General features: G+C 45.5%; 1 pseudogene; it reads right to left on the reverse strand.

The window, feature by feature from the left end:
• Positions 1-151: 151 nt before the first annotated feature.
• On the reverse strand, positions 152-22,820 carry LOC124028236 (annotated as a pseudogene).
• Positions 22,821-25,455: the final 2,635 nt, after the last annotated feature.

Here is a 25,455-nt window from a genome sequence, read left to right on the forward strand (position 1 = left end):
TTGTGTACTATTGGCCCTGTGTGTGTGGCAACAAGTGTGACGGTGTGGCCTTAGTGACTGTGGCCATAGATGTTTGTGTGTGTTTGTGTGGGGAACACTCAGGTGGTGTGTGTGTGTGTGTGTGTGTGTGTGTGGGGAGCACTGGTGTGTGTGTGTGTGTGTGTGTGTGTGTGTGTGTGTGTGTGTGTGTGTGTGTGTGTGTGTGTGTGTGTGTGTGTGTGTGTGTGTGTGTGTGTGTGTGTGTGTGCAGTGGAGCAGAGCTCAGGTGATGACGGTGGGGCCGCGGTGTCCTGTCCTCTCGTGGATGTCAGAGATCTTCAGGGCGATGGCGATGAGGGGACCCAGCACCGCCTGGGACACAGAACAGACACTGCTTTAATCACACACTTCACACAATGCACACATACTGGCGATGAGGGGACCCAGCACCGCCTGGGACACAGAATACACACTGCTTTATCCACACTTCACAAAATACACACATACTGACGATGAGGGGACCCAGCACCGCCTGGGACACAGAATACACACTGCTTTATACACACTTCACACAATACACACATACTGACGATGAGGGGAACCAGCACCGCCTGGGACACAGAACACACACTGCTTTATACAGATTTCACACAATACACACATACTGGCGATGAGGGGAACCAGCACCGCCTGGGACACAGAATACACACTGCTTTATACACACTTCACACAATACACACATACTGGCGATGAGGGGAACCAGCACCGCCTGGGACACAGAACACACACTGCTTTATACAGATTTCACACAATACACACATACTGGCGATGAGGGGAACCAGCACCGCCTGGGACACAGAACACACACTGCTTTATACAGATTTCACACAATACACACATACTGGCGATGAGGGGAACCAGCACCGCCTGGGACACAGAATACACACTGCTTTATACACACTTCACACAATACACACATACTGGCGATGAGGGGAACCAGCACCGCCTGGGACACAGAACACACACTGCTTTATACACACTTCACACGATAAACACATTACTGACAAAGCTTCAGGCTTTCTTTTCTAATGTGGGATGACTGTAGAGACTCTGAAAGGATGCACATGTTCAAATAAGTGTTGATACAGTGTGTGAGTTGTACTGTTATACAAGCAACAGAGTAACACCGCACACTCCAGATGCAATGACATTTTTAAACTTGTAGTGTATTTGAGGTTCAAAAAGGTTTCTGAAGTTTGCCATTCCCACTTTGAAATCACAACAAACATAAATTATAATCCACATAATAACTCACATTTCCTGTTGCTGCAGGATTATTTTTCTGCAATAGCAAACTGACTCAATTGAAGATCCTACATCGGTAACCATCCTAGAAGCCACTATAAACTAATACAGAAAGTAACCAAGGAAACAACAAGCGTCATGAATCAAGACCAATCAACAGTTTACTACCAAGTCCCTTCTCTTCACTTTGGACTCTCTGTCCGATGTCTTGGCCAGAAAGGACCTCTGCAAAGAATTGAATCCATTATCAGTGTGTTGCAAAGCCAGTCAACTCCAGGCTAACTTTATACTGTCCAGCCGCACCTTAGAATCCACTGACAGTTCAACAGTCTCTGATTCAGAGGGGCTGGGTTAAATGCGGAAGACACATTTCAGTTGAGAACATTCAATTGGACAACTGACTAGGTACCTCCCTTCCCTTTCCCTTTCTCTATTGTGTTGGCGCAACTCACAACCTGAAGTTACCTGTTAAGTGAGGTAACCATGGTAACCACAGAGCTAAGCCACAGCTTGCGTCATGACTACAGATCCAATGGTATAGTGGTTTCCTGGCTCAGTTCAAAGCGGTTTGTGAGAGAATGTTTACATGGAACTGATCAATCTAATCAAGGCCAGCAGTGTTTCATCATAACAGATCACTGATAACTAAGCCTTGGCATCAAAACAGCACACACCCTCTATACCACAATATGATACTGACTAATATACTATGATACTGTGGAACAGGTCAAACACAATATGATACTGACTAATACTGTGGCATGGTTAGAGTACACTACAGGTCAAACACAATATGATACTGACTAATACTGTGGCATGGTTAGAGTACACTACAGGTCAAACACAATATGATACTGATTAAACACAATATGATACTGTGGCATGGTTAATACTGTGGATTAATACTGTGGCATGGTTAAAGTACACTACCAGTCAAACACAATATGATACTGATTAATACTGTGGCATGGTTAAAGTACACTACCAGTCAAACACAATATGATACTGACTAATACTGTGGCATGGTTAAAGTATACTACTGTTCAAAGTCAAACACTAATACTGTATGGTTGATACTGATTAATACTGTGGCATGGTTAAAGTACACTACCAGTCAAACACAATATGATACTGATTAATACTGTGGCATGGTTAAAGTACACTACGGTCAAACACAATATGATACTGATTAATACTGTGGCATGGTTAAAGTACATACCGGTCAAACACAATATGATACTGACTAATACTGTGGCATGGTTAAAGTATACTACCAGTCAAACACAATATGATACTGACTAATACTGTGGCATGGTTAAAGTACACTACCAGTCAAACACAATATGATACTGATACTGTGGCATGGTTAAATACTACCAGTCAAACACAATATGATACTGATTAATACTGTGGCATGGTTAAAGTACACTACCGGTCAAACACAATATGATACTGATTAATACTGTGGCATGGTTAAAGTACACTACAGGTCAAACACAATATGATACTGACTAATACTGTGGCATGGTTAAAGTCAAACACAATATGATACTACATGGTTAAAGTATACTACCAGTCAAACACAATATGATACTGATTAATACTGTGGCATGGTTAAAGTACACTACCGGTCAAACAAACATGGTTAAAGTATACTACCAGTCAAACACAATATGATACTGATTAATATGATACAATATGATACTGATTAATACTGTGGCATGGTTTACCAGTCAAACACAATAGTACACTACAGGTCAAACACAATATGATACTGATTAATACTGTGGCATGGTTAAAGTACACTACCGGTCAAACACAATATGATACTGATTAATACTGTGGCATGGTTAAAGTATACTACTGGTCAAACACAATATGATACTGACTAATACTGTGGCATGGTTAAAGTACACTACCGGTCAAACACAATATGATACTGACTAATACTGTGGCATGGTTAAAGTATACTACCAGTCAAACACAATATGATACTGACTAATACTGTGGCATGGTTAAAGTACACTACCGGTCAAACACAATATGATACTGACTAATACTGTGGCATGGTTAAAGTACACTACAGGTCAAACACAATATGATACTGACTAATACTGTGGCATGGTTTACTACCAGTCAAACACAATATGATACTGACTAATACTGTGGCATGGTTAAAGTACACTACCAGTCAAACACAATATGATACTGACTAATACTGTGGCATGGTTAAAGTACACTACAGGTCAAACACAATATGATACTGACTAATACTGTGGCATGGTTAAAGTACACTACCAGTCAAACACTATGATACTGACTAATACTGTGGCATGTCAAACACAATATGATACTGACTAATACTGTGGCATGGTTAAAGTACACTACAGGTCAAACACAATATGATACTGACTAATACTGTGGCATGGTTAAAGTACACTACAGGTCAAACACAATATGATACTGACTACTGTGGCATGGTTAATACTACCAGTCAAACACAATATGATACTGCATGGCATGGTTAAAGTACACTACAGGTCAAACACAATATGATACTGATTAATACTGTGGCATGGTTAAAGTACACTACAGGTCAAACACAATATGATACTGACTAATACTGTGGCATGGTTAAATGATACTGACTACCATGGTTAAAGTCAAAGGTCAAACACAATATGATACTGACTAATACTGTGGCATGGTTAAAGTACACTACAGGTCAAACACATGATACTGACTAATACTGTGGCATGGTTAAAGTACTACAGGTCAAACACAATATGATACTGACTAATACTGTGGCATGGTTAAAGTACACTACCAGTCAAACACAATATGATACTGACTAATACTGTGGCATGGTTAAAGTACACTACCAGTCAAACACAATATGATACTGATTAATACTGTGGCATGGTTAAAGTACACTACCGGTCAAACACAATATGATACTGACTAATACTGTGGCATGGTTAAAGTACCGGTCAAACACAATATGATACTGACTAATACTGTGGCATGGTTAAAGTACACTACCAGTCAAACACAATATGATACTGACTAATACTGTGGCATGGTTAAAGTACACTACCAGTCAAACACAATATGATACTGACTAATACTGTGGCATGGTTAAAGTACACTACCAGTCAAACACAATATGACCACACCAACAGCAATAGAAGACACTCACTCCAAAGTCTACCGAGCAGCTAAAACTACTACCACATGTCATGTCACCATGTCACATGTTGTTCAGACACCCAGATGGAGGTGGGTTGTGTAATAGGATAATATTGCATGCAACCACTGTGAACCAAACCCTACTGTTGACAATGTCCTTGTGGTTGAATAATATATCAAATGGATCAATGAAAATTATAATGTTGAGTTGATCCTCTCCTTAGTTATGGGTCTGAAAGTTCATACAAGGAAACAATGATCACACACACACACACACACACGCACGCACGCACGCACGCACGCACACACACACACACACACACACACACACACACACACACACACACACACACACACACACACACACACACACACACACACACACACACACAGTGTAGTAGTACCTATCAGAATGGATTCCAGTGTACTCCTTACCTGAGTTTCTCTGTTATGTCTCTCAGGGTCTCTCTCAAAGCTCTCTGCGTAGATCCGGACTGTGGCCCCAGCCCCTCCCCCACTCCCACTCAGACGGAAGACCAGACGGGACTCATCTGTGAAGACAATCCGCAGACCCTGTATGCAGACAGAACAGAGACATTGAGACAGATATGCAGACAGAACAGAGACAGTGAGACAGATATGCAGGCAGACCAGAGACCGTGAGACAGGTACACAGACAGACAAGAGACAGTGAGACAGGTATACAGAAAGACCAGAGACAGTGAGACAGGCATGCAGACAGACCAAAGACAGTGAGACAGGTACACAGACAGACCAGAGACAGACAGGTACACAGACAGGAAACATGAGACAGGTAAGACCAAAGACAGTGAGACAGGTAGAGATAACAGACCAGAGACATTTGCAGACAGACCAAAGACTCTGAGACAGGTACACAGACAGACCAGAGTCTGAGACAGGTAAATAAGACCAAAAATGAGAAATGATAAATGAGACAGGTATGTAGACAGACCAGAGGCAGTGAGAAAAACTGACTAGAGGCATTGAGACAGGTATGCAGACAGATCAGAGGCAGTGAGACAGGTAGACAGAAATACTAGCGGCAGTGAGACAGGTACACAGACAGACCAAAGACCGTGAGACAGGTACACGGACAGACCAAAGACCGTGAGACAGGTACACAGACAGATCAGAGACAGTGAGACAGGTATGCAGACAGACCAAAGACAGTGAGACAGGTATGCAGACAGATCAAAGACAGTGAGACAGGTATGCAGACAGACCAGAGACAGTGAGACAGGTGTGCAGACAGACCAGAGGCAGTGAGACAGGTAGAAAGACAGACCAGAGGCAGTGAGACAGGTAGAAAGACAGACCAGAGGAAGTGAGACAGGTAGAAAGACAGACCTGAGGCAGTGAGACAGGTAGAAAGACAGACCAGAGGAAGTGAGACAGATAGAAAGACAGACCAGAGGAAGTGAGATAGGTAGAAAGACAGACCAGAGGCAGTGAGACAGGTAGAAAGACAGACCAGAGGAAGTGAGACAGGTAGAAAGACAGACCAGAGGCAGTGAGACAGGTAAAAAGACAGACCAGAGACAGTGAGACAGGTAGAAAGACAGACCAGAGGCAGTGAGACAGGTAGACAGACAGACCAGAGACAGTGAGACAGGTACACAGACAGACCAGAAACAGTGAGACAGGTACACAGACAGACCAGAGACAGTGAGACAGGTACAGAGACAGACCAGAGGCAGTGAGACAGGCATGCAGACAGACAAAGACCGTGAGACAGGTACACAGACAGACCAGAGACAGTGAGACACAGTAAGACCAAAGACAGTAGACAATGATAACAGACCAGAGACAGTGAGACAGGTATGCAGACAGAAGACAGAAAACCTAGAGGCAGTGAGACAGGTATGCAACAGACCAGACAGTGAGAAAAACTGACTAGAGGCATTGAGACAGGTATGCAGACAGACAGACCAGGTAGACAGAAATAGTAGAGACAGTAATACAGGTACACAGACAGACCAAGACCGTGAGACAGGCAGACAGACCCAAGACCGTGAGACAGGTACACAGACAGATCAGAGACAGTGAGACAGGTATGCAGACAGACCAAAGACCGTGAGACAGGTACACAGACAGATCAGAGACAGTGAGACAGGTATGCAGACAGACCAGAGACAGTGAGACAGGTACACAGACAGACCAGAGACAGTGAGACAGGTACACAGACAGACCAGAGACAGTGAGACAGGTACACAGACAGACCAGAAACAGTGAGACAGGTACACAGACAGACCAGAGACAGTGAGACAGGTACAGAGACAGACCAGAGGCAGTGAGACAGGCATGCAGACAGACCAAAGACTGTGAGACAGGTACACAGACAGACCAGAGACGGTGAGACAGGTATGCAGTAAGACCAAAGACAGTGAGACAGGTATGATAACAGACCAGAGACAGTGAGACAGGTATGTAGACAGACCAGAGGCAGTGAGAAAACTGACTAGAGGCATTGAGACAGGTATGCAGACAGACCAGAGGCAGTGAGACAGGTAGACAGAAATACTAGCGGCAGTGAGACAGGTACACAGACAGACCAAAGACCGTGAGACAGGTACACGGACAGACCAAAGACCGTGAGACAGGTACACAGACAGATCAGAGACAGTGAGACAGGATGCAGACAGACCAAAGACAGTGAGACAGGTATGCAGACAGACCAAAGGCAGTGAGACAGGTATGCAGACAGACCAGAGACCGTGAGACAGGTGTGCAGACAGACCAGAGGCAGTGAGACAGGTAGAAAGACAGACCAGAGGAAGTGAGACAGGTAGAAAGACAGACCAGAGGAAGTGAGACAGGTAGAAAGACAGACCTGAGGCAGTGAGACAGGTAGAAAGACAGACCAGAGGAAGTGAGACAGATAGAAAGACAGACCAGAGGAAGTGAGACAGGTAGAAAGACAGACCTGAGGCAGTGAGACAGGTAGAAAGACAGACCAGAGGCAGTGAGACAGGTAGAAAGACAGACCAGAGGCAGTGAGACAGGTAAAAAGACAGATCAGAGACAGTGAGACGGTAGAAAGACAGACCAGAGGCAGTGAGACAGGTACACAGACAGACCAGAGACAGTGAGACAGGTACACAGACAGACCAGAAACAGTGAGACAGGTACACAGACAGACCAGAGACAGTGAGACAGGTACAGAGACAGACCAGAGGCAGTGAGACAGGCATGCAGACAGACCAAAGACAGTGAGACAGGTACACAGACAGACCAGAGACAGTGAGACAGGTATGCAGTAAGACCAAAGACAGTGAGACAGGTATGATAACAGACCAGAGACAGTGAGACAGGTATGCAGACAGACCAGAGGCAGTGAGAAAAACTGACTAGAGGCATTGAGACAGGTATGCAGACAGACCAGAGGCAGTGAGAAAACTGACTAGAGGCATTGAGACAGGTATGCAGACAGATCAGAGGCAGTGAGACAGGTAGACAGAAATACTAGCGGCAGTAATACAGGTACACAGACAGACCAAAGACCGTGAGACAGGTACACAGACAGACCCAAGACCGTGAGACAGGTACACAGACAGATCAGAGACAGTGAGACAGGTATGCAGACAGACCAAAGACCGTGAGACAGGTACACAGACAGATCAGAGACAGTGAGACAGGTATGCAGACAGACCAGAGACAGTGAGACAGGTGTGCAGACAGACCAGAGGCTGTGAGTCAGGTAGAAAGACAGACCAGAGGCAGTGAGACAGGTAGAAAGACAGACCAGAGGCAGTGAGACAGGTAGAAAGACAGACCAGAGACAGTGAGACCGGTAGAAAGACAGACCAGAGGCAGTGAGACAGGTAGAAAGACAGACCAGAGGAAGTGAGACAGGTAGAAAGACAGACCAGAGACAGTGAGTGGGTGAAAGACAGACCATAGGAAGTGAGACAGGTAGAAAGACATCCAGAGGAAGTGAGACTAGAAAGACAGACCAGAGGTTTGAGACAGGTAGAAAGACAGACCAGAGGAAGTGAGACAGGTAGAAAGACTTTCTGAGACAGGTAGAAAGACAGACCAGAGGAAGTGAGACAGGTAGAAAGACAGACCAGAGGAAGTGAGACAGATAGAAAGACAGACCAGAGGAAGTGAGACAGGTAGAAAGACAGACCTGAGGCAGCTGAGACAGGTAGAAAGACAGACCAGAGGAAGTGAGACAGATAGAAAGACAGACCAGAGGAAGTGAGACAGGTAGAAAGACAGACCTGAGGCAGTGAGACAGGTAGAAAGACAGACCAGAGGCAGTGAGACAGGTAGAAAGACAGACCAGAGGCAGTGAGACAGGTAAAAAGACAGACCAGAGACAGTGAGTGTAGAAAGACAGACCAGAGGCAGTGAGACAGGTACACAGACAGACCAGAGACAGTGAGACAGGTACACAGACAGACCAGAAACAGTGAGACAGGTACACAGACAGACCAGAGACAGTGAGACAGGTACAGAGACAGACCAGAGGCAGTGAGACAGGCATGCAGACAGACCAAAGACTGAGACAGGTACACAGACAGACCAGAGACAGTGAGACAGGTATGCAGTAAGACCAAAGACAGTGAGACAGGTATGATAACAGACCAGAGACAGTGAGACAGGTATGCAGACAGACCAGAGGCTGAGAAAACTGACAGAGGCATTGAGACAGGTATGCAGACAGACCAGAGGCAGTGAGAAAAACTGACTAGAGGCATTGAGACAGGTATGCAGACAGATCAGAGGCAGTGAGACAGGTAGACAGAAATACCCAGTTATACAGGTACACAGACAGACCAAAGACCGTGAGACAACACAGACAGACCAAAGACCGTGAGACAGGTAAAGACAGACCCAAGAAGACAGGTACACGGACAGACCAAAGACCGTGAGACAGGTACACAGACAGATCAGAGACAGTGAGACAGGTATGCAGACAGACCAAAGACAGTGAGACAGGTATGCAGTAAGACCAGAGGCAGTGAGAAAAACTGACTAGAGGCATTGAGACAGGTATGCAGACAGACCAGAGGCAGTGAGAAAAACTGACTAGAGGCATTGAGACAGGTATGCAGACAGATCAGAGGCAGTGAGACAGGTAGACAGAAATACTAGCGGCAGTAATACAGGTACACAGACAGACCAAAGACCTGAGACAGGTACACAGACAGACCAAAGACCGTGAGACAGGTACACAGACAGATCAGAGACAGTGAGACAGGTATGCAGACAGACCAAAGACCGTGAGACAGAGGAGTCAGTGTTGTTAATGCAGTATCAACTGACGTCCCCTAGATGCCGCTGTTGTCATATGCATGGATGTGTGCATTTAATATACAGTACATCCCTGTAAGTCTATATGTAGGTGTTTGAGTCAGAGAGAGGGGGGTCAATGTGTGTAGTCTTTCTCTGTGGGAACATTCTAGCAGGCTACAGAGGCAACCCTGGCATAGCTCTGTAAAGCCTCTCTCAACTTGTCATCACAGCCAGTCTGTGTGTGTGTGTGTGTGTGTGTGTGTGTGTGTGTGTGTGTGTGTGTGTGTGTGTGTGTGTGTGTGTGTGTGTGTGTGTGTGTGTGTGTGTGTGTGTGTGTGTGTGTGTGTGTGTGTGTGTGTGTGTGTGTGTGTGTATATATCTGTGAGCATGTGTCTCCGTTTATTAATGGAACGGCAGGTAGCCTAGTGGTTAAGGATGTTAGGCCAATAACTAAAAGGTCGCTGGTTCAAATCCCTGAGCCAACTAGGTGAAAAATATGTTGATGTGCCCTTGAGCAAGGCACTTAACCCTAATTTATCCTGTAAGTCGTTCTGCATAAGAATGTCTGCTAAATTAATATATGGAGTGTGTATGCATACAACAGACAACGCATCCCCTCTCACAGGCAGAGTGGAGAGACAACAGCTGACACAACACTGTGGAATGTCCAGTATATACACAGAGGAGTAGGTTTACTGGGGAGGGAGAAGCTGTCACACCTTTTGGTGAGTGACTAACTAGCTGTAACCGCTGTGGAGCTGGCCGAGAGGTCTGATCCGGCTACTGTGACAGGCCCGATGGGGAGGGTGACTGACTAAAAACAAACCACACACCATCTCTTATGACATCATGCATCCCAGGCCAAGACACCTGACACCAATGGGATCTACGTGTGAAGTATGAGCTGAAAAGTGTCGACGCCAGGAGATATTCCAGGGTTTGTGGGGAGGATGGGACAGTGGGACTGAGACCGCTGCCAAGTGAAAAGCCTGTGTGTGTGTGTTTACATTTCCCAACAGTAGATGGTGTAATACTCATCATCTTTACTGACGCTGACACAGTCTGACTCATCAGTCTTTACACCAATCACAATAAAGACCCAACCGAGACATTTCTGCCTCCAACAAAGAGATGAAAGTTCTCAGACTAAACCAAGTCTACCAATCACGATAAAGGCCAAGCCAAAACATCCTACATCAGCCACTGTGACATCACTGCTCTATACATCACCTGTTCATAAACCTTTTAACCCTGTGACCCACCTAAAGCTTTGGGAGTCTTCTCGTGACTCAACATGTCACCAGAACCAATGCCATAGATGCGATTGTGACTAGCAGGCCACCTCTCACCCATTGGGAAACAGTGAAGTAAGCATTGTAGAGATGTGTTTACCATCAACAGCAGGCCAACTGTTCCTAAGCAACAGGTTGTACATCACACCATTATTACACTACTGTTCCTCTGCCTGTCTGGCAGTCCTGTTTCTGTCTTTTACTAAAGCAAAGAAGGGCTCTGCTGTGTTACCGTCAACAGCAGTGTGTGTGTGTGTGTGTGTGTGTGTGTGTGTGTGTGTGTGTGTGTGTGTGTGTGTGTGTGTGTGTGTGTGTGTGTGTGTGTGTGTGTGTGTGTGTGTGTGTGTGTGTGTGTGTGTGTGTGTGTGTGTGTGTGTGTGTGTGTGTGTGTGTGTGTGTGTGTGTGTGTGTGTGCACACTGGCTGAGGAGGAGGGTTAGAGAAAGCCATGCCCAAACATGGAACCCCAGTCTGAGCACATGGCTACCTGGGAGGTCTGGAGCAGGGAGGGGTAGGAGGATACAAGTAGAGATGGAAAGAGAGAAGAGGAATATGTGCTGACTTTCAGATGGTATTTAATCAACTAATAAAGTCAAAAGTTATATGGACCTCATCCTAGACACCCTCATCTCCTCCTCTCCTCCTCTCATCTCCTCCTCTCCCCCCTCATCTCCTCCTCTCCCCTCTCATCTCCTCCTCTCCCCTCTCATCTCTCCTCCTCATCCCCCTCATCTCCTCCTCACCCCTCATCTCCTCCTCTCCCCCTCATCTCCTCCTCTCATCTCCTCCTCCTCCTATCCTCCTCTCATCTCCTCCTCTCCCCTCTCATCTCCTCCTCTCCCCTCTCATCTCCCCTCCTCATCCCCTCTCATCTCCCCTCTCATCTCCTCCTCTCCCCCTCTCATCTCCTCCTCTCCCCCTCTCATCTCCTCCTCTCCCCCTCTCATCTCCTCCTCCTCTCCTCCTCTCATCTCCGCCTCTCCCCCTCTCATCTCCTCCTCTCCCCGTCTCATCTCCCCTCTCCCCGTCTCATCTCCTCCTCTCCCCTCTCATCTCCTCCTCTCCCCCTCTCATCTCCTCCTCTCCCCTCTCATCTCTCATCTCCCCTCTCCCCCTCTCATCTCCTCCCTCCCCTCTCATCTCCTCCTCTCCCCCTCTCATCTCCCTCCTCTCCCCCTCTCATCTCTCCTCTCCCCTCTCATCTCACGCTCTCATCTCCTCCTCTCATCTCCTCCTCTCATCTCCTCCTCTCCTCTAAGACCCATGTTTAAGTTATACAGACCTGGTTGCGGACCACGGTTCCGTCCACAGGGTCGATGTACTCAAAGTTATCAGCCTTCTCCACACTGTAGACGTTAGTCCCCACAGCAAACTTCTGGGTAAGAAAGGCCTTGTCTGTGATCACCCCTCCAAGTCTCTCATCAGGTAGAATGCAGCTCTGGGGTCCACGCCTTCATAGTCAAACCTGGGAACCCACACACACAGGTGTGAACACATACACACAAGCATGAATGTGGCATAAAGACACACTCCTAGAAACCACAACCTTAGAGACAAACACAGAAAGAAGCATCCCCGTCTATTCAAGTCTATTAGATAAGGACATGACATCGTCAATGTGTCTTTCTGTGTTCACTACACATGTATTGCAATCCACTGATTAATTTATTGGTTGATTGATTGATGTATTGGTTGTTTGAGTGATTGTTTGATTGGTTGATTGATTTATTGATTGGTTGGTTGAGTGATTGACGTCATTATTAATTTGTTGGTTGAGTGATTTATTGATTGGTTGATTGATTGATTGCATAGCAGAGTGACCTGCAGAAGTAGTTGCGTCCGAGCTTGGCCCAGTGGTCCTTGACGATTTCCTCCACACCCTGTTTCCTGACAGCCATGATGGACAGCCACACCAGCACCGACCACAGACCATCCTTCTCACGGATGTGGTCTGAACCTGAACAAGAGACACAAGGGGACACAAGTTTGCCCAGGAAACCATAAATCTTTATAACCATGTTATAACCTTGTATAAAAACCTTCATAACCCTGTTATTACCTGTTATAAACATATGGAGCAGAGTGGGCTGATGGACTAACATGGGATATTTAGAAAGTTATCCTGTAGGATAACAAGATGAGGCTAGGTCTATTTCACATAGGCATTTTAACAGGCATTTTGACAAGAACCCTTCAGTTCAACTCTGAGCCATAGAATTTAACAGCCACTAGTTTTATGTATCTGTCTCTCACACAAACACTGAACGCCTCTCCTGGGTGGCTGATGGCTATCCGCAGCTATCCACAACAAGGAAGGGTGTGTTGGATTTTCGTATGTCCACATATGCTGAATGTATGTGCTATATTTGTACATTTGATTCATTCAGCAGACATTCTTATCTAGTGAGTGTTAAGCAAGGTATTTGGATAGTAGGGTCAACAATATACTGATAATACCAAATGTTAGGAACACCTTTTTATTGAACTTTTATTTAACCAGGTGGCCAGTTGAGAACAAGTTCTCATTTACAACTGCGACCTGGTCAAGATAAAGCAAAGCAGTGCGACACAAACAACAACACGGAGTTACACATGGAATAAACAAACACAGTCAATAATACAGTCTAAGTGTACAAATGAGGTAGGATAAGGGAGGTAAGACAATGTAATAAATGGTCGTCTAGGACGTTTGGAACAGAGAGTAAAAGGAGCATGTTTCTGGACACGGTAGAGTAGATTCAAGGTATAATGTACAGACAAAGGTATGGTAGGATGTGAATACAGTGGAGGTAAACCTATGCATTGAGTGACAATGAGAGAGATATTGTCTCTAGCAATATAATTTAAACCAGGTGAGGTCACCGAATGTGTGGGAGGTGGAACTAAAGGGTTAGTTAAGGCGTACTGAGCAGGGCTAGAGGCTCTACTGTGAAATAAGGCAATAATAACTAACCAAAACAGCAATGAACAAGGCATATTGACATTAGGGAGAGGCATGCGTAGCCGAGTGATCATAGGGGTCCAGTGAGTAGCTAGGCGGGCTGGAGACACGGCGTTTCGGGCAGCTAGCAGGCCAGAGATAGCAGGCTAGCAGTAGGGCCTTAGAGGGACGTCGTGACGGAATTGTGTTGTCTGTTGTTGCCCCCTCGTGCGGTTACGTTGGCAGACCAGTCGTGATGGATCAGCAGGGCTCTGTGTAGTAAAGGGGTCCAGGCCAATTGGCAAAATAGGTATTGTAGCCAAAGAAATTGGCGGATGGGCCTCTTCAGCTAACAGTCTGATACACTCTAGACAGCTAGCAGGCTAGCAGATGGGCATTCAGGGGACGCCGAGATGGAGGAGCCAGTTGGAAATAACCCTCGGGCAGATTACGTCAGTAGTCCAGTCGTGATGGATCGACGGGGCTCCGTATCGGCAGTAAAAGGTGTCCAGGCAAATTGGCAAAGTAGGTATTGTAGCCCAAGGAGTGGCTGATGGACCTCTTCAGCTAGCCGGGAGATGGGCATAGCATAGGCTAGCTCCAGGCTAGTTGGTGATTGCTTTGGGACAGAGACATTAGCCGGGAGTGGCCACTCGGATAGCAGCTAGCTAGCTGAGATGATCCAGGTTAAAAGGTTCAGAGCTTGCGGTAGGAATCCAGAGATATGGATAAAAATAAGTCTGATATGCCCTGGTTTGAATCGCGCGCTGTGCAGACTGGCAGGAGTTGTCCGGGCTAAGGTTAGCTGATGACCGCTAGCAGTGGCTAGCTGACTACTAGCTAGTAGCTAGTTAGCTGGCTAGCTTCTGTTGGGGATTTCAGTTCAAAAGTAAAGAAAATAGCAGATCCATACCACATTGGGTGAGGCAGATTGCAGGAGAGTATGTTGAAGCTGAGGTTAAGAAAAATATATAAATATATAAAAATATATATACACGGGACATAACAAGGAGAAGCCATAGACGTCTGACTGCTACGCCATCTTGAACCTTCATATTGGAGTTGCTACCCCCCCTTTTGCCCTTAGAACAGCCTCAATTCGTTGCGGCATGGACTCTACATGGTGTCGAAAGTGTTCCACAGTGTCACGTTCTGACCATCGTTCGTATGTGTTTTCCTTGTTTTAGTGTTGGTCAGGACGTGAGCTGGGTGGGCATTCTATGTTGTGTGTCTGGTTTGTCTATTTCTATGTTTAGCCTGATATGGTTCTCAATCAGAGGCAGGTGTTAGTCATTGTCTCTGATTGGGAACCATATTTAGGTAGCCTGTTTTGTGTTGGGTTTTATGGGTGATTGTTCCTGTCTTTGTGTGTGTGGCACCAGATAGGACTGTTTTGTTTTTTTCACGGTTCTTGTTTTGTAGATTGTTGTACTTTCATCTTTATTAAAGATGCACAAAACTAACCACGCTGCATTTTGGTCCGCCTCTCTTTCCCCAGAAGAAAACCATTACACACAGAGATGCTGGCCCATGTTGACTCCAATTCTTCCCACAGTTGGCTGGATGTCCTTTGGGTGGTGGACCATTCTTGATATACACAGGAAACTGTTGAGCGTGAAAACCCCAGCAGCATTGCAGTTCTTGACACACTCAAACCAGTGCGCCTGGCACCTACTACCATAACCCATTAAAAGGCACTTAAATCTTTTGTCTCTAGCCCATTCACCCTCTGAATGGCACACATACACAATCCATGTCTCAATTGTCTCAAGGCTTAAAAATCCTTCTTTAACCTGTCTCCTCCCTTTCATCTACACTGATTGAAGTGGGTTTAACAGGTGACATCAATAAGGGATCATAGCTTTCACCTGGATTCGCCTCGTCAGTCTATGTCATGGAAAGAGCAGGCGTTCCTAATGTTCTGTATACTCAGTGTACAACATCAGCTACAGAGACCACATGCGTCAGGGGAAAGAGGAGTATAATGCAGACAGACTGGTATCTCTCTAAGTGGAGAGATCAGTCTGTTCACACTGCCAATGGTCTCTAACTGAGGTGGGCTATTGTTATTCTACACTAAGGACCAGATTTAAGTGTGAGTCACAGTGTCAAGTCCACACCTGTTCATTTTAGATGAGAATAAAAGACACACACAAAAAGCTAAGTATATGGAATAAAAAGTCTTAAAGTCTAAATCGTTCCTCACATAGTACCTTTAGATCCGAATCTTTGTCTTATTTATTTATACTTTTCTTATGCTCCGTGTTGTATTTCCTGTGTTTATGCTCCGTGTTGTATTTCCTGTGTTTATGCTCCGTGTTGTATTTCCTGTGTTTATGCTCCGTGTTGTATTTCCTGTGTTTATACTCCGTGTTGTATTTCCTGTGTTTATGCTCCGTGTTGTATTTCCTGTGTTTATGCTCCGTGTTGTATTTCCTGTGTTTATGCTCCGTGTTGTATTTCCTGTGTTTATACTCCGTGTTGTATTTCCTGTGTTTATACTCCGTGTTGTATTTCCTGTGTTTATGCTCCGTGTTGTATTTCCTGTGTTTATGCTCCGTGTTGTATTTCCTGTGTTTATGCTCCGTGTTGTATTTCCTGTGTTTATGCTCCGTGTTGTATTTCCTGTGTTTATGCTCCGTGTTGTATTTCCTGTGTTTATGCTCCGTGTTGTATTTCCTGTGTTTATACTCCGTGTTGTATTTCCTGTGTTTATGCTCCGTGTTGTATTTCCTGTGTTTATGCTCCGTGTTGTATTTCCTGTGTTTATGCTCCGTGTTGTATTTCCTGTGTTTATGCTCCATGTTGTATTTCCTGTGTTTATGCTCCGTGTTGTATTTCCTGTGTTTATGCTCCGTGTTGTATTTCCTGTGTTTATACTCCGTGTTGTATTTCCTGTGTTTATGCTCCGTGTTGTATTTCCTGTGTTTATGCTCCGTGTTGTATTTCCTGTGTTTATGCTCCGTGTTGTATTTCCTGTGTTTATGCTCCATGTTGTATTTCCTGTGTTTATACTCCGTGTTGTATTTCCTGTGTTTATACTCCGTGTTGTATTTCCTGTGTTTATGCTCCGTGTTGTATTTCCTGTGTTTATGCTCCGTGTTGTATTTCCTGTGTTTATGCTCCGTGTTGTATTTCCTGTGTTTATGCTCCGTGTTGTATTTCCTGTGTTTATGCTCCGTGTTGTATTTCCTGTGTTTATGCTCCGTGTTGTATTTCCTGTGTTTATGCTCTGTGTTGTATTTCCTGTGTTTATACTCCGTGTTGTATTTCCTGTGTTTATGCTCCGTGTTGTATTTCCTGTGTTTATGCTCCGTGTTGTATTTCCTGTGTTTATGCTCCGTGTTGTATTTCCTGTGTTTATGCTCCATGTTGTATTTCCTCTGTTTATGCTCAGTGTTGTATTTCCTGTGTTTATGCTCCGTGTTGTATATCCTGTGTTTATGCTCCGTGTTGTATTTCCTGTGTTTATGCTCCGTGTTGTATTTCCTGTGTTTATGCTCCGTGTTGTATTTCCTGTGTTTATACTCCGTGTTGTATTTCCTGTTTATGCTCCATGTTGTATTTCCTGTTTATGCTCCGTGTTGTATTTCCTGTTTATGCTCCGTGTTGTATTTCCTGTGTTTATGCTCCGTGTTGTATTTCCTGTGTTTATACTCCGTGTTGTATTTCCTGTGTTTATGCTCCGTGTTGTATTTCCTCTGGAAACTAACAGGTGTAGACTTTGTTGTGGTAGAAATCCTTAGTAATTATGTCCCTAGCAGCTGTTGTGAAACTGACTGTTAATTTCTGATGCTGCCTCTTTCCACCTCCTCTCTGTCTTTCCGATTCAATTGAAGTTAAATTTGTTGTGGACACATGCACACGCATACAAACACAAACACGCCCACGCAGGTCTTTACAAGCTGTCGTATAAAACTACCAGATCTAATCTCAGATCAGAACACCAGTCCAGTCTCCATCTGCATCACATCGTACTCTACATCATCGACTGCATCCTTATGTAATACATGTATCACTAGCCACTTTAACTATGCCACTTTGTTTACTTTGTCTACATACTCATCTCATATGTATATACTGTACTCGATACCATCTACTGTATGCTGCTCTGTACCATCACTCATTCATATATCCTTATGTACATATTCTTTATCCCCTTACACTGTGTATAAGACAGTAGTTTTGGAATTGTTAGTTAGATTACTTGTTGGTTATCACTGCATTGTCGGAAATAGAAGCACAAGCATTTCGCTACACTCGCATTAACATCTGCTAACCATGTGTATGTGACAAATAAATTTTGATTTGATTTGATTTGATTTTGACCTGAATATCTTTCAGCTGCAAGCCACCAATGTTATTCTCTGCGAATTTAAAGATAATGACCAATAATAATGTATTGGATTTATTAAGCACTTTAACGAGATCTGAAAGCTCAAATGATGTAATATGTTATATTAATGGAGGTGAGAAAGTGTGTGTCATACGTTACGGAGCAGAATGTACATTATGATCCGGTGAGCGAGTTCATTAGAACGTGCGTTGAAGATGTCGTTCCGATAGCAACAATTAAAACATTCCCAAACCAGAAACCGTGAATTTCTGGCAGCATTCGCGTGAAACTGAAAGCGCAAACCACTGCTTTTAATCAGGGCAAGGTGACCGGAAACATGACCGAATACAAACAGTGTAGCTATTCCCTCCGCAAGGCAATCAAACAAGCTAAGCGTCAGTATAGAGACAAAGTAGAATCGCAATTCAACAGCTCAGACACAAGAGGTATGTGGCAGGGTCTACAGTCAATCACGGATTACAAAAAAAAACAGCCCAGTCACGGACCAGGATGCCTTGCTCCCAGGCAGACTAAATAACTTCTTTGCCCACTTTGAGGACAATACAGTGCCACTGACACGTCCCGCAACCAAAACATGCGGCCTCTCCTTCACTGCAGCCGAGGTGAGTAAAACATTTAAACGTGTTAACCCTCGCAAGGCTGCAGGCCCAGACGGCAAACCCCAGCCGCGTCCTCAGAGCATGCACAGACCAACTGGCTGGCGTGTTTACGGACATATTCAATCAATCCCTAACCCAGTCTGCTGTTCCCACATGCTTCAAGAGGGCCACCATTGTTCCTGTTCCCAAGAAAGCTAAGGTAACTGAGCACTCACCTCCGTCATCATGAAGTGCTTTGAGAGACTAGTCAAGGACCATATCACCTCCACCCTACCTGACACCCTAGACCCACTCCAATTTGCTTACCACCCAAATAGGTCCACAGACGATGCAATCTCAACCACACTGCACACTGCCCTAACCCATCTGGACAAGAGGAATACCTATGTGAGAATGCTGTTCATCGATTACAGCTCAGCATTTAACACCATAGTACCCTCCAAACTCGTCATCAAGCTCGAGACCCTGGTTCTCGACCCCGCCCTGTGCAACAGGGTTACTGGACTTCCTGACGGGCCGACACCAGGTGGTGAGGGTAGGTAACAACATCTCCACCCCGCTGATCCTCAACACTGGGGCCCCACAAGGCTGCGTTCTGAGCCCTCTCCTGTACTCCCTGTTCACCCACGACTGCGTGGCCACGCACGCCTCCAACTCAATCATCAAGTTTGCGGACGACACAACAGTGGTAGGTTTGATAACCAACAACGACGAGACGGCCTACAGGGAGGAGGTGAGGGCCCTCGGAGTGTGGTGTCAGGAAAATAACCTCACACTCAACGTCAACAAAACTAAGGAGATGATTGTGGACTTCAGGAAACAGCAGAGGGAACACCCCCCTATCCACATCGATGAACAGTAGTGGAGAGGGTAGTAAGTTTTAAGTTCCTCGGCGTACACATCACAGACAAACTGAATTGGTACACCCACACAGACAGCATCGTGAAGAAGGCGCAGCAGCGCCTCTTCAACCTCAGGAGGCTGAAGAAATTCGGCTTGTCACCAAAAGCACTCACAAACTTCTACAGATGCACAATCGAGAGCATCCTGTCGGGCTGTATCACCGCCTGGTACGGCAGCTGCTCCGCCCTCAACCGTAAGGCTCTCCAGAGGGTAGTGAGGACTGCACAACGCATCACCAGGGGCAAACTACCTGCCCTCCAGGACACCTACACCACCCTACACCACCCGTATACATATGAGATGAGTGTGTAGACAAAGTAAACAAAGTGGCATAGTTAAAGTGGCTTGTGATACATGTATTACATAAGGATTCAGTCGATGATGTAGAGTACAGTATATACATATGCATATGAGATGAATAATGTAGGGTAAGTAACATTATATAAGGTAGCATTGTTTAAAGTGGCTAGTGATATATTTACATCATTTCCCATCAATTCCCATTATTAAAATCGCTGGAGTTGGGTCAGTGTCAATGACAGTGTGTTGGCAGCAGCCACTCAATGTTAGTGGTGGCTGTTTAACAGTCTGATGGCCTTGAGATAGAAGCTGTTTTTCAGTCTCTCGGTCCCAGCTTTGATGCACCTGTACTGACCTCGCCTTCTGGATGATAGCGGGGTGAACAGGCAGTGGTTCGGGTGGTTGATGTCCTTGATGATCTTTATGGCCTTCCTGTAACAACGGGTGGTGTAGGTGTCCTGGAGGGCAGGTAGTTTGCCCCTGGTGATGCGTTGTGCAGTCCTCACTACCCTCTGGAGAGCCTTACGGTTGAGGGCGGAGCAGCTGCCGTACCAGGCGGTGATACAGCCCGCCAGGATGCTCTCGATTGTGCATCTGTAGAAGTTTGTGAGTGCTTTTGGTGACAAGCCGAATTTCTTCAGCCTCCTGAGGTTGAATAGGCGCTGCTGCGCCTTCTTCACGACACTGTCAGTGTGAGTGGACCAATTCAGTTTGTCTGTGATGTGTATGCCGAGGAACTTAAAACTAGCTACCCTCTCCACTACTGTTCCATCGATGTGGATAGGGGGGAGTTCCCTCTGCTGTTTCCTGAAGTCCACAATCATCTCCTTAGTTTTGTTGACGTTGAGTGTGAGGTTATTTTCCTGACACCACACTCCGAGGGCCCTCACCTCCTCCCTGTAGGCCGTCTCGTCGTTGTTGGTAATCAAGCCTACCACTGTTGTGTCGATACCATCTACTGTATCTTGCCTATGCCGTTCTGTACCATCACTCATTCATATATCTTTATGTTCATATTCTTTATCCCTTTACACTTATGTGTATAAGGTAGTAGTTTTGGAATTGTTAGCTAGATTACTTGTTTGTTATTACTGCATTGTCGGAACTAGAAGCACAAGCATTTCGCTACACTCGCATTAACATCTGCTCACCATGTGTATGTGACAAATAAAATTTGATTTGATTTGATGTAGAAATGATACATCAACTATGGCACTGGGCTCTATGGATTTAAATTACAATGGACAAAAAAAGCGGACTAATGTTCATAACATGACATGAATGAAAGCTTCAGCCAACAGGAAGAGAGAGATAGGATCGAACCCTGAGCTCTGAGTGACGAGCATACTCCTGATTTACTGCTTAGCTCCATTTAGGTGTTGTCGCCTTAAAGCAGAAACTCACACAGCACTCTGTCCATCTCTATCTCTTCCCTTTTCTCCCCTGCTCTCATCCTCCTCTTCTGTATTTCACTTAATTACCTCCTGTTCTACTGTCCTCCTGTTTCTGTCTCTCCTTTCCGCTCTCTCTCTTGCTCACTTCAACCTGCTCTATTTCTTTATCCTGTTCCCTCTCACTTCTTTCTTTCTATCTCCATACTCGCCTTTCCCTTTCTATCTCCATACTCGCCTTTCCCTTTCTATCTCCATACTCGCCTTTCCCTTTCTATCTCCATATTCGCCTTTCCCTTTCTATCTCCATACTCGCCTTTCCCTTTCTATCTCCATACTGCTCTCTTTCCTTTCTATCTCCATACTCGCCTTTCCCTTTCTATCTCCATACTCGCCTTTCCCTTTCTATCTCCATACTCGCCTTTCCCTTTCTATCTCCATACTCGCCTTTCCCTTTCTTTCTCCATACTCGCCTTTCCCTTTCTATCTCCATACTCGCCTTTCCCTTTCTAGCTCTCTCTCCATCTCAGATTCCTCACACTCTCTCTCCACTGAATAGATTGATACAGAGAGAAACAGAGATAGATAGATAGATAGAGAGAGAGAGAGAGAGAGAGAGAGAGAGAGAGAGAGAGAGAGAGAGGGAGAGCAAGAAAGAAAGAAGGGTAATAAGAGTTAGCTGCAAGGAGAGAGTTTTTCCTGGTGGGCTGAGCAGCAGCAGCAGCTGCCCGGCAGAGGCCCGTGGGTTCTGGTGATTCACGGAGCTCCTCTCTCCTTTTATAGCAGAAGAAGGGGGATTATTCACACACACAACACACGGCCCCTCAAATCTATTAGGCTGGGATGACTCCGACCAGAGGCAGGCCTCTATTTAGGGATGTGATGTACTGTATACGGATCAGAGGAGGCTGGTGGGAGGAGCTATACGAGGATGGGCTCATTGTAATGGCTGGAATGGAATAAATGGAACGGTATCAAACACATGAAACATATGAAACCAAATGATTGGCTCCATTCCATTTATTCCATTCTAGCCATTACAATGAGCCCATCCTCGTATAGCTCCTCCCACCAGCCTCCTCTGATATGGCTGTCTTGGATCAGACGGGCTTTTACTGAAAGGTGAGTAAACTCAGTGGCTGACAAGCTGCAGTACGACTCAGGTGAATGTCAAACAGGAGTAGAGAAAAACAGTCAGTAACACTCACTTGTCCCGAAGCTTTCCTCTCCGCAGAGCGAGCACCTCCCAGAGTCCATCAGGTTCCCAAAGAACCTCCAGCCTGTAGGAGTCTCATACAGCGTCACCTTCAGGGCTTTGGCCACCCTGCGCGCGCACACACACACACACACACACACACACACACACACACACACACACACACACACACACACACACACACACACACACACACACACACACACACACACACACACACACACACACACACACACACACACACACACACACACACACACACACACACACACACAGGGAGAGAGCACAGATTAGTTTGTTACATTATGTTACATACATTATTTAACAGACACACAGTGTGTTCAGGGATTATTCAACACACCTCTGGAGAACATTATCAACACCAGCCTTTCTCCAATGTTTGAGCAGCCCCTTTCTCAAGTTAAGACAGTGAGAGCTCACAAACTACAAACTTACCTCCCAGGCTGCTGGCCTGAAAAAAGTAGTAATCTACTCATTCAATATCTTAATAACAAAGCTAGATAACCTTTCAAATAACGTTAGTTTTGAGAATGAGCCATGTACTCTCTCAGTCACAAAGAGAGAGAGAGAGAGAGAGAGAGAGAGGGAGAGGGAGAGAGTTAGAGGTAAAGGGGAAGATAGACAGGGAGAGAGTTAGAGGTAAAGGGCAGATAGACAGGGAGAGAGTTAGAGATAAAGGGCAGATAGACAGGGAGAGACTTAGAGGTAAAGGGGAAGATATATAGGGAGAGAGTTAGAGGTAAAGGGGCAGATAGACAGGGAGAGAGTTAGAGGTAAAGGGCAGATAAACAGGGAGACAGTTAGAGGTAAAGGGGTAGATAGACAGGGAGAGAGTTAAAGGTAAAGGGGAAGATAAACAGGGAGAGAGTTAGAGGTAAAGGGGAAGATATACAGAGAGAGAGTTAGAGGTAAAGGGCAGACAGACAGGGAGAGAGTTAGTGGTATGGTAAAGGGCAGATAGACAGGGAGAGAGTTAGAGGTAAAGGGCAGATAGACAGGGAGAGAGTTAGAGGTAAAGGGGAAGATAGACAGGGAGAGAGTTAGTGGTAAAGGGCAGATAGACAGGGAGAGAGTTAGAGGTAAAGGGCAGATAGAAAGGGAGAAAGAGAGAGAGTTAAAGGTAAAGGGAGGTTAGACAGAGAGAAAGGGAGAGTTAGAGGTAAAGGGGAAGATAGACAGGGAGAGAGTTAGTGGTAAAGGGCAGATAGACAGGGAGAGAGTTAGAGGTAAAGGGTAGATAGACAGGGAGAAAGAGAGAGAGTTAAAGGTAAAGGGAGGTTAGACAGAGAGAAAGGGAGAGTTAGAGGTAAAGAGGAAGATAGACAGGGAGAAAGAGAGGGAGAGGTAAAGAGGAAGATAGACAGGGAGAAAGAGAGAGAAAGGGAGAGGTAAATAGGAAGATAGACAGGGAGAAAGAGAGAGAAAGGGAGAGGTAAAGAGGAAGATAGACAGGGAGAAAGAGAGGGAGAGGTAAAGAGGAAGATAGACAGGGAGAAAGAGAGAGAAAGGGAGAGGTAAAGCGGAAGATAGACAGGGAGAAAGAGAGAGAAAGGGAGAGGTAAAGAGGAAGATAGACAGGGAGAAAGAGAGAGAAAGGGAGAGGTAAAGAGGAAGATAGACAGGGAGAAAGGGAGAGAAAGGGAGAGGTAAAGAGGAAGATAGACAGGGAGAAAGAGAGCGAAAGGGAGAGGTAAAGAGGAAGATAGACAGGGAGAAAGAGAGAGAAAGGGAGAGGTAAAGAGGAAGATAGACAGGGAGAAAGGGAGAGAAAGGGAGAGGTAAAGAGGAAGATAGACAGGGAGAAAGGGAGAGAAAGGGAGAGGTAAAGAGGAAGATAGACAGGGAGAAAGAGAGAGAAAGGGAGAGGTAAAGAGGAAGATAGACAGGGAGAAAGAGAGAGAAAGGGAGAGGTAAAGAGGAAGATAGACAGGGAGAAAGAGAGGGAGAGGTAAAGAGGAAGATAGACAGGGAGAAAGAGAGAGTAAGGGAGAGGTAAAGAGGAAGATAGACAGGGAGAAAGAGAGAGAAAGGGAGAGGGAGAGGTAAAGAGGAATATAGACAAGGAGAAAGAGAGAGAAAGGGAGAGGTAAAGAGGAAGATAGACAGGGAGAAAGGGAGAGAAAGGGAGAGGTAAAGAGGAAGATAGACAGGGAGAAAGGGAGAGAAAGGGAGAGGTAAAGAGGAAGATAGACAGGGAGAAAGGGAGAGAAAGGGAGAGGTAAAGAGGAAGATAGACAGGGAGAAAGAGAGAGAAAGGGAGAGGTAAAGAGGAAGATAGACAGGGAGAAAGAGAGAGAAAGGGAGAGGTAAAGAGGAAGATAGACAGGGAGAAAGAGAGAGTAAGGGAGAGGTAAAGAGGAAGATAGACAGGGAGAAAGAGAGAGAAAGGGAGAGGGAGAGGTAAAGAGGAATATAGACAAGGAGAAAGAGAGAGAAAGGGAGAGGTAAAGAGGAAGATAGACAGGGAGAAAGGGAGAGAAAGGGAGAGGTAAAGAGGAAGATAGACAGGGAGAAAGAGAGAGAAAGGGAGAGGTAAAGAGGAAGATAGACAGGGAGAAAGGGAGACAAATGGAGAGGTAAAGAGGAAGATAGACAGGGAGAAAGAGTAGGAGACAAGGGCAGGGAGACAGAGACTAAACTTGTCCGGTACTTACTTCTAGCGTACTAACTTGTAGGGTACTAATTTGTAGGGTACTTATTTGTAGGGTACTAAATTGTAGGG

Source organism: Oncorhynchus gorbuscha, unplaced genomic scaffold, assembly GCF_021184085.1.
Source record: "Oncorhynchus gorbuscha isolate QuinsamMale2020 ecotype Even-year unplaced genomic scaffold, OgorEven_v1.0 Un_scaffold_3892, whole genome shotgun sequence".
Classification (NCBI taxonomy): domain Eukaryota; kingdom Metazoa; phylum Chordata; class Actinopteri; order Salmoniformes; family Salmonidae; genus Oncorhynchus; species Oncorhynchus gorbuscha.